The 9,729-nt window shown below is 40.2% G+C and overlaps 1 pseudogene; it reads right to left on the bottom strand.

Annotated features, from left to right (window-relative positions):
- Positions 1-9,355, bottom strand: part of LOC116631982 — a 40,968-nt pseudogene extending 31,613 nt beyond the window's left edge.
- Between the last annotated feature and the right edge of the window lie 374 nt (positions 9,356-9,729).

The raw sequence follows: 9,729 nt of genomic DNA on the forward strand, positions 1-9,729 counted from the left end.
GCAAGATGGAAGAAAGTGGCATAGTGGCTCCTTTAATAGTACAGAGGAGTCTCCCTATTTCAGTGAGATTCCTCCAGGAGAGTGAGTTTAGGAGCAGAGAAAAGAAATAGAAAAAAAATTGAAAAAACAATATTATATTGTTTCAGAATTTAAAAACCAATAATGCTTTTCAAGGCTTGTATGTGAAACTCGCCCTTCTCTTTTGGCTCTTCCAGCCACAGATGAGTGTTTCCTTGCTAATTAGAACATTCTTGAGGTGTTTTCCTTTTCTTCACGTGATGTTGGTTGAGATCCCATGCTTGCCATTATTTATAAATTAATTTCTGGCGTTGTAGTAAATTCTAGGAAAACCAGTATAACCACAAGTGTGCATTTAAATTCTTCTGTGTTTTTTTTTTCTCCTATTTGTTTTTTTGTTTGGGATTTTTAATCTTTTTTTCCTATGGGAAAGACAAGAAAGTAAAAAAAAATTTCCACTAGTGGTTGGGTGATTTATAGAGTACATTTCTAACCTCCAGTATTCTTTTATTAGTCTTCTCATTGCTGTGAATGTGTTCTCCCATTTGCTTAAGGCTACTTGATCACCTTTTTTTTGATAGGAATGGTAAAGAAATTTATCATAAGGGTCTAGGTTGATGGAAAGGAATTGAATTTCTTTTGACAAGAAATACCAAAGATGATAATCAATACTTCTTTGAATATATCCAAACCAAGAAGCCAAGCAGAGAACTGGTAACAGAGGTAGAATGGTCATGTACAAAGAGTATGTTGGGCTGACATGAAATTGTCAGAAAGACTCAATTCTTTTCGAAGTGTACTTTCGGCTGTTTCTGAGAAGGACTTTTTCAGGAATTTTGGAGAAGTAGTTGTGAATGCTATAGAACAGCATCTCCCAAAGTACGTTCTGTAGAATGTTCAAGAGTGGAGTGGACATCTGTTATTTGTGCCTGCCCTGAAGCCATTTCTTTCTATTGATAATAACACCCTGATTTGCCTTTGAGGAACTCCTCCTCCTCACTGTTGGTACAAGTGGTTTGGGTGTGGTTGAGTCCAGGGGTGGACAGATGGCCCAGGACTGTTCAGTCAGCATAGTCTATCACATCTCTCTTGGGAATTGGTGCAGAGATGACCATGTGACTAAAGACGGTTTCCTGAGATTCATCCTGGGCCCTTTTTAGAACCACTGGGAAGGAAAAGCCCCTGTTTCATTGGGGTTCCTGAAAAGAGAGGATGTAAGCTCAGTGCTAATGGTCATCTTTCTGCCTTGTGGAGAGAACCTGCTGGAATGAGGCCAACACAAAGGAATGTAGAGCCCAGAAATGGAGACAGAGCAAGTCACCTTGACATTGTCTAAGAGCTTGAGTCCTCTAGGCCTAAAGCCAGCCTATCCTTGGATTTAAGTAAATTAATTTTTTCTCCTTTAGCGAGTTTGTACTGGGCTTCTCTCACTTGCCACCAGGAGTTTTGGCTAATTGAAAAATTGTGCTGTGAAGACTGATCTGTCATCGAACATGTGTGGGAAATCATGGACATATTAGTTTGAGTTCTCCCAGAGATAGACCTGCAATAAGATTTGTGTGTAAGGAGTTTATTTGGGGAGTGGGGAAGTAAGACAGTGAAGAAGAGAAGGCATCTAATAGTTGGTACTTTATCAAGCCAGCAACCACCGTGGGTGACTAGAGCTTAATCTCATGGCGAAGTTATGGGAGGTAGTATAGAGCACATGCCTCAGAGTTATCCCAACCAAGCAGCAGAGGGCTGGGATAATTACACCCAGTTATTGATTGGGGGGCTGCTCTTGGGGTGTGAGTTAATTTCCTGGTACTTCAGGCCTGCTCTACAAGCAGGCAGAACAATCTTTTGAGGCTTGGGGTGGGGCTGGAGGATGGAGAGGAGGAGGGAAAGGAGGGAGGGAGGGAGTGAGAGGCCTTAGACAAAGAGGTGCAAATAGGGACAGTGGAAGCCAGGAGGAGTCAATGGATATGATATGAGCTAAACAAAGCAAAAATTTCTTTATTTCAGGACTTCTAAGTGCCTTTAATATACTAGTATATATATTGAATATCCAAAATGAGGTTATGGTATACTGTGTTTTCCAAATTTATTTTATCACAGAATTTTTTCTTTGTGGATTGTCTTTGGAACTTGCAGTCTACAGCACATGTGAAAGAGCTTGCTTCCCTTGTGAAGACATGATGAAAAGATAGCCATCTACAAGCCAAGAAGCAGCCTCTCACAGATTCCAGATCTGCTGGCATCTTGATCTGGGACATCTCAGCTTCCAGAACTGTGAGAAATAATTCTCTCCTGTTTATAAGCCACCCAGTCTATGGTATTTTTGTTATAGCAGCGTGAACTAAGGTAGCCAAGGAGTGTAATTGTTATGCTTTTTTAATTTACCAAATGACTGCTGTAGATGATTCTACAGCCTCATCATCATTTGAATGGTGAGGCAACAAAAGCCTAGAGAGTTTCAGTCATCTTGCTTAAGGCTGCTAACTAGTTTGTGCAGTCAGAACTGGTGTCTCAACTCAGGGCTTTTTTCTCTCTGTGGATCAAGCATTCAAGGCTATGTTGGAAACATATTCTGTCTGTAATTTCCCAACTGTGCTTCTCCAACACTTATCTTTGTAAGTATTTGCTTTAGCAGGTACCAGAATCTGGAGTTGTTTTTCAGGTCAGTTTTGTAAATAAAGGTCTTGGGCACTGTGTACTATTTCCCTAGGGCTGACTGGCAGGCAGCCTTCATTGTCTCTAGACTTGGGAATTGTTCTGGCTTTGTGAAGAAGTCTGTGTTTCCTCCTACTTGCGTTTCTAGATCATAGTCATAAATGCACCCAAGCTTATGGATACCAATGCGTCAGACTAGTTAGGCCAAGAACTGCACTCATGGGCCAGCTTTTGAACAATTCCTCGTGCAATTGAGCTTGATTGGAAACAGTAGTTTTAATGTGTAGCCATATCTGTTATGTGGTTAGAGGCATTCTCAAGGTCTTGGCAAATGTGCACACAGCAGGCATATACCTACACAATGGCTTAGCATGCTGACTTCTTATTGTGCAGGATGTTTTGCCTATTACTTAGGCAAACTTAGTGGGGTTTTGTGTCCAGGGACATGGCCTTGGTTCTCAGACTGAGGGAGATAATGTGGAGGTATTTCTGCAGAGATAAAGCACAGTGAGTTATTATTTGTTCTTATCCTCTGTTCCTAGCATGATAAATGGTGGTGAACAGTATTTTCTGCTGGCTGTTCCTGACCATCACCCTTTTTATGCTGTCAACTACTTTATATGTTATTATATATTGATGCTCACAACTTCAATGTGTAAACACTGGAGGTCTGTATAGTAAAGGCAGTAGTAAAAGATCTTCCAATAATCAGTAATATCATTGCCAAGCATAGCCTCTCCTATCCATTTCTGCTCATCCTTCAAGACAAAGAAAAAGATATGTACAGTTCATTAGGTAACTGAGTTGTGAAAATAGTTTCATATTTCTTTAAACAGTTATAGAGATTTAAAGGCTTGTTTTCATTAAAATTGCTGGGTGGGAATATCTACAATGTATCTTTATTATCACTGATTTACATACTCTGTGTATAAATACCAAATATTTAACCAGCCATATCTATCTTTTCATTTCTGGGATTTCAAAATTTAGTAGTAGGTTTTAAATGATATTATCTGTGTGAATGTGGGGAAACTGTCTTAAACATGCCTCTTTATTGTGTAGCTCTGGATGCATAATATTTGACATGGTTCAAATTATGTACACTGGAATAAAACGTCACAGAATGAAGTCTCAGTACAAAGTGATACACTCATAAATGGTTAGTTTTATTATACAATATTAGTATTTTAGTGGAATGGTTATTATCATTAGAAATATTTTTCAAGTTTTAGTAATTATTCATCTGGACCCAGAATGGTGCTCATCTTTTGGTGGATACAAAAGTAAAAGGGAGACGTGGTCTCTAGTTTCTAGAAGTCAAATGGCTAGATATGTATTTATAATACGTAGAAGATAGTCAATCCCAGATATCATCAGGCACTACATTGTGTGATATAGACTATGAGAGAAATACACATTCACAAGGAGGAAGAATCATTGTGAGATGAGGGGGTTGGGAAGGGCTTCCTGGAAGAGGGGGGCTTTGTTCAGTATTTCATAACTTTGGGCCTTGAAATTTTTTGCTGAGTTTGCTCTTGACTCAATGCTTGTGGGTTCTTTGGTCCAATTTATATGTTCTCATAGGTGGACATAATAGAGCTGATTCTCCTACAAACATTCTCTTCTCCCCACCAGAGGAAAGACTCTTTCAACACCACTGTTCAGACAGCATTTTGTATCATTTATCTTTTCTTTTCATGTTACTTTGGGTTGACTCTATTAAAGAGTATGAAGATACGCTCCAAAGTTAGTTTTTTGGTTCAGTCCACTCTCTTAAAATGAAATGGCAGGTGAATTTTTTTAAAAGATTTATTTATTTATTTGAGAGAGAGAGAGAGAGTGTGCAGGGGCAGAGGGGCAGAGGGAGAGGGAGAGAGAATCTCAAGCAGACTCCCCGCTAAGCATTGAGTCTGATGTGGGGCTCGATTTTATGACCCTGAGATCATGACCTTAGCCGAAATCAAGAGTCTGACACTTAACAGACTGTGTCATCCAGGTGCCCCACTGTGGGTGCTTTTAAAAATAGAGTAGCCTGACAATGAGAGACTATGGACTCTGAGAAACAAACTGAGAGTTCTAGAGGGGAGGGGGTGGGGGGATGGGTTAGCTTGGTGATGGGTATTAAAGAGGGCACATACTGAATGGAACAATGGGTGTTATACGCAAACAATGAGTCATGAAACACTACATCAAAAACTAATGATGTAATGTATGCTGATTAACATAACATAATAAAAAAAAAAAATAGAGTAGCCTGATGTAGAGCAATGAGATTGGGAGTCAGAAGGTCTAGATTTGAGTCCCAGCCCCAACATTTCCTCAGAGATGTTGATCAAGTTACCTAACTTCTTTTAGCATCAGTTTTTTCATCCCTAAAGGGAAATATGTGACACACTCTGCCTACCTCCTGTGTTGTTAATAAGTATCAAATGAGATAAGGCAAGTAAAAGTATTTTTAAAACCTGTAGTATAGGATACAAATGGATAAATACCTGTAGTATTGGATACAAATGGATAAATTCATCACTGTCCTCATCTGCTAAAGACTGGGATGGTACGTACCTCATTGGATTATTTTGAGAAGTAAATTGAATAAAACATATAAAGCCTTCTAGAACTATTTGTGGCAAATGGTAAGAACTCAATAAATCTAGAGATTATAAGGATAAATAACTTATGGGATAAAAAGACTCATCTTAAAGCAAAGAAAAGTTTTTGCTTGTAACATTTTCACTAGTCAACATTTGCTTATATCTTCAATGTTAGAAATATCATCTTTGAGGGGTGCCTGGGTGGTGCAGTAGGTTAAGCATTCGACTCTTGGTTTCGGCTGAGGTTGTGATCTTAGTCCCTCCTTTGGCTCCGGGCTCAGCGTGGAGCCTGCTTAGAGTTTCTCTCTCCCTCTCCTGCTCGCCCCCCCCGCACCGTGCCCCCCTCACCGTGCTCCCTCTCTCTCAAATAAATAAATCTTAAAAAAAAATGCCATCTTTAGTGAGGTTGATCATTCAAAATAGAAGTCCCTTTCAATCTGTGCTGCTTAGATTGAAAGGGCAAACTGGTCATGTGGTTCTGCCCAGAGGGGACCAGTTTGGAATGGCAATCAATTATATTAGAGATTCTCAAAGTGTGGTCCGAGGTCTGGTTCTCCTCTATTATTCATGCTGTAATATGACAGCATCCATACTTTAGTTTCCGGCATAAATTAATAATTTGATATTGAATTAATAATTATCCTATTGAATACAAACCAGACATCACCTCATTGGTGTCTAATTGAAAGCAGTGAATTTCCTTCCAGGTACTTTGGGAAGGTTTTCTGAGGATGAAGTGGATGGACTTGGGACTGTGAGTGGTGAATACCTTGATGAAATTATTTCTAAATCAAAGAGTCTTTGCAATCTTTGGGTTAGGACTTCTCTGACTATTTTTGTCCATGGAGTGGACAACCAAAAGGAAATGCTGTGGGTTCACATTAAAGAAAGCTATTTAAATTCAGTATGGAGTTTTTCCCTTATATATTCATGGATATATTTTTTTGGGAAATGGAACAGAAAATTCCTAAAGGGGAAAATCAGTTTTTCTGGAAAGGTGAAAGATCCTGGAAGGTGTATAATTTTTCACAAACTGAAGATAATTTTCCCAGAAGAATCCATCATGTCTGAGAGTATCCAACTCTCCAGCCTTTGTCTCCCCAAGGGTCATGTGTTTACTCTGTTAAGGAAAAAATATTCAATGACACTTGTTAGAATGGTAAGGCAGACTTTATTCAGGACCACTGCAATAGGTATAGGGACCACTGCAATGGGATTTTACAGTGGATTTTACATTGGGTTCAGCTCTGAATACAGCACTGGCCAGTGGGAATTTAAAGCCAAGGAGGAAGGTGGGGATCAGTGGATGGAAAATTACTAGAAAAAATATCAGGTATAATGGGGAGTTCTGGCTAAACCAACCTAACAGGATTCTTGCTGAAGATAGGCCAGGGGGATCAGACATCACCTGGGGGATGGTGGGGGATGAGGAACCTGATCAGATATCCAGGTGGAGGATTCTGGTTAAGCTGACTTTGCAGGGTTCTTGCTAAAACTAGATTTTACAAGGAAGTGCACAGATGGGTCTAGGAGAATGTTCAGCTAGACTGACTAAAGTTTGGTCAAGCAAAAATCTTTGTCAAGTCTCACAGACTGAAACCCAGAGAGGAAGCTCTTAGAAAAGACTTGAGTCTGGTCAGATGTAGTCTGCAGTAGCCATGGGTTAGTCACTGGCCTATGTGGAGTGAGTGCACAGCTCTTAGCTCTCTGGGTTTCGAGGTGTGGCAGTTACGGCTCACTGTTACTTTGTCACCGTGTACGTAGCTAAACTATGTTTCCTAGCCTCTTCCGCAGTTAGGTGGGCATGACAGTTGTGGCCACTAGCTTGTGGATTGCAGTGTTGTATGCCACTTCCAGGCCTGACTCTAAGACCTGCCTTGACACCATGTTTCTTTTTCCCAGTACCCCTGGCTTAGAGGTAAAGTCCTCTAACTTTGTCAGGTATGGATTGATTTTCACTGGGTATCCCAGTTGATTTCCATTAGCACTCTGATTTTTTTGAGGGCATTGGCATAGGTAAGTGTTAATTTTCCTGGTTAATGTACATATTCATTTTGTGTTTGCCATGGAAAAGACCCAACCTAATTTTTAGGGTACAAGGAATCATTCAGTTGTATGGAACTCACTTAAAGTTTCTTGGGTTTTCTAAATCCTGCATCCTCAGCATATGTCGTGATGCTGACCACACTTTCTTCTCTGTGGGTCTTACTTATATCTCTTGAGGCAGGTTACAGGAGTGTATCAGATTGGGTGTTGTTGGCTATAAATAAAAAGAACCCTATGAGAATTGGTATAAATAATCTGGACATTTTTATTGTGTCAAATAAGTTCGAAGATAGGGCAGTTGCAGGGTTGGTTCATTTGGAGGCTCAACCAGGTGAAATTCCTCAGTTATTTCCATCTTTCTGCTCTGCCATCCTTGGCATATTTGCTTTTGTCCTTGGATTGACATCTTTTCTTGACTGCAATAAAGCTGTAGCAGTTCCAGGCATCATGTCCTCACCAGCTAAGCTGACAGTGGAAAAATGGGCTTCTGTCTTCTTGCACATTTGATTTTAGGGGCAAGAAAACCTTTCTCAGAAGTCTCTCTACTAATCTCTCCTTAATCTTATTGGATTGAACTGGGTTACAGGCCCACTCTTAAACCATTCACTGGAAGAGAATTGGAATCACCATGATTAGCTTAGATTAATTAAGATTTACTCTTAATTAATTGGGAGGGGTCCTACCTTCTTTGAAGCATACAATTTGAGTTGTGCCCTCAAGGAAGAAGGGGGAAAAGGACTTTCATAAGAAGTGAAGGAGACATGATTCCAGGCTCCCTAGGAAAGCTTTGACTTCAAGATTTTTTTTTGAGCCAACTTTATTAAAAATTCAAAAAAGAAACCAATTCTAAAGTAAAAAATGAATGAGTATTGCTCTTCTCTCATGCCAATCCCACTCTTCAGAGGTGTCCCTTATAAAATCTTACTGTTTATCCTTCTAGACATTATAGTGGTAGGTTTAATAAAAATACACAATTAGGACATGTTTAGGGGAAGAACTGACATTTTTGTAATTAGAGCTATAGCCTGGGCCCTTCTGAATGATGTTGCTCTGGATTCTCTAATCCCACATTGTGCAAAATACCCAGGGCCAGCCTAGACCTTGATGATGCCCAGAACTGGACCAGAGGGTGTCTCTCTTGGACATGCTATAGTGGCTATTCGACTTCAAAGCACCAGACAATGATGAATTTTTCCAGGACATTGCACCCACTTTTTAAATAAGACATATTAGTGTTGTTATAAATCAATGAACATGGTTCATAATAGCAATAATGCCCTTGAAATCTGTTAATCCTGCCATCAGAGAATGGTATGCCAGAGCATTTGCTGCCCTTGGCTTCACCTTGGGCTATTAACTAACAAATCAGTTATTAGCTGGTGGTAATGACCAATTTTCAAGAGATGATTGCTTAAATATTGCCCACCTTGAAAAGAGAATTATTACTCAACCGAGAACTGAACCCTTATTTTCGACTCAGTAGAGCTAATGATCTTATCTCACTCTACAGTGTTTCCCCTCCCCACGTGCCCCCCCCCAAACCCCCTTGCCTCATCTGTTCTCCTTCTAGCTATGAGGTGTGCAGAGATCACATGGTTACATAACTGCTTTCTTCTCGGCCTCAGTGACTTGAGTCCAGGAAAAGTTCCATATTTAATATTTATTCACTAAGCAGTGGTGGATGAAGACAGATGGTAATGAAATCAGTCTTGCTGAAAGTGACCACAATGATAATAGATTCTTTATGATGTCCAGGAATTCTGGACTCTTCGTCTCTGCTTAAATGCATGTTGGCGCCGACTCTGTCGTCTTAAGCTTTAGTATTCTTGTCATCCTCCTGACCTCTCTTCAGACCAGAGCAGGCAGGCTGTGCTAAAGGCATCAATCTGTCTTTCTCCTCATATAAATGCTTTAAACACCTATGGCCACAAATGACTCACCAGCAGAGATTTTTCCGAACAGGAGAAACGAGAAGATAAAGTAGCCCCTTCAGAGCTGGCGGAACAGCTGGTACTCGTGTCCAGGCTGGCTTTGCTCGTGCCGTCCATTGCCTGCACCTGGTTCTTCTCAACACCCAGCTGAGCTTTTTGGGGATTTCAGAATTCCTTCAAACTGGGAGAAGGGATGGGGTGAGGGGGAGGAAGGGAGAAAAACAGATCTGTAAAACGAAGCAGAGCTGGTAAAGAATTGGTGCTCCTGGTCAAATGAGTAACTCCGATTGCTGATTGCACTGGAGATAGCAATATCCTGGGCCAGCCAGAGCTTTTTTAAGCAATCTGGCAGCCCTTTTTAGTAATAAGAGGTAAATCATTCTGATGTTCCTTGCTATTCAAAGCATTAATCATGTTGAATTCCTTTGTTATTCTGGGGTCTGGATCAAGTGTAATTCTATAGGAATTCCATTGTAATCTAGTATTAATTA

The sequence above is a fragment of the Phoca vitulina genome, unplaced genomic scaffold (assembly GCF_004348235.1).
Source record: "Phoca vitulina isolate PV1807 unplaced genomic scaffold, GSC_HSeal_1.0 scaffold6, whole genome shotgun sequence".
Classification (NCBI taxonomy): Eukaryota; Metazoa; Chordata; class Mammalia; order Carnivora; family Phocidae; genus Phoca; species Phoca vitulina.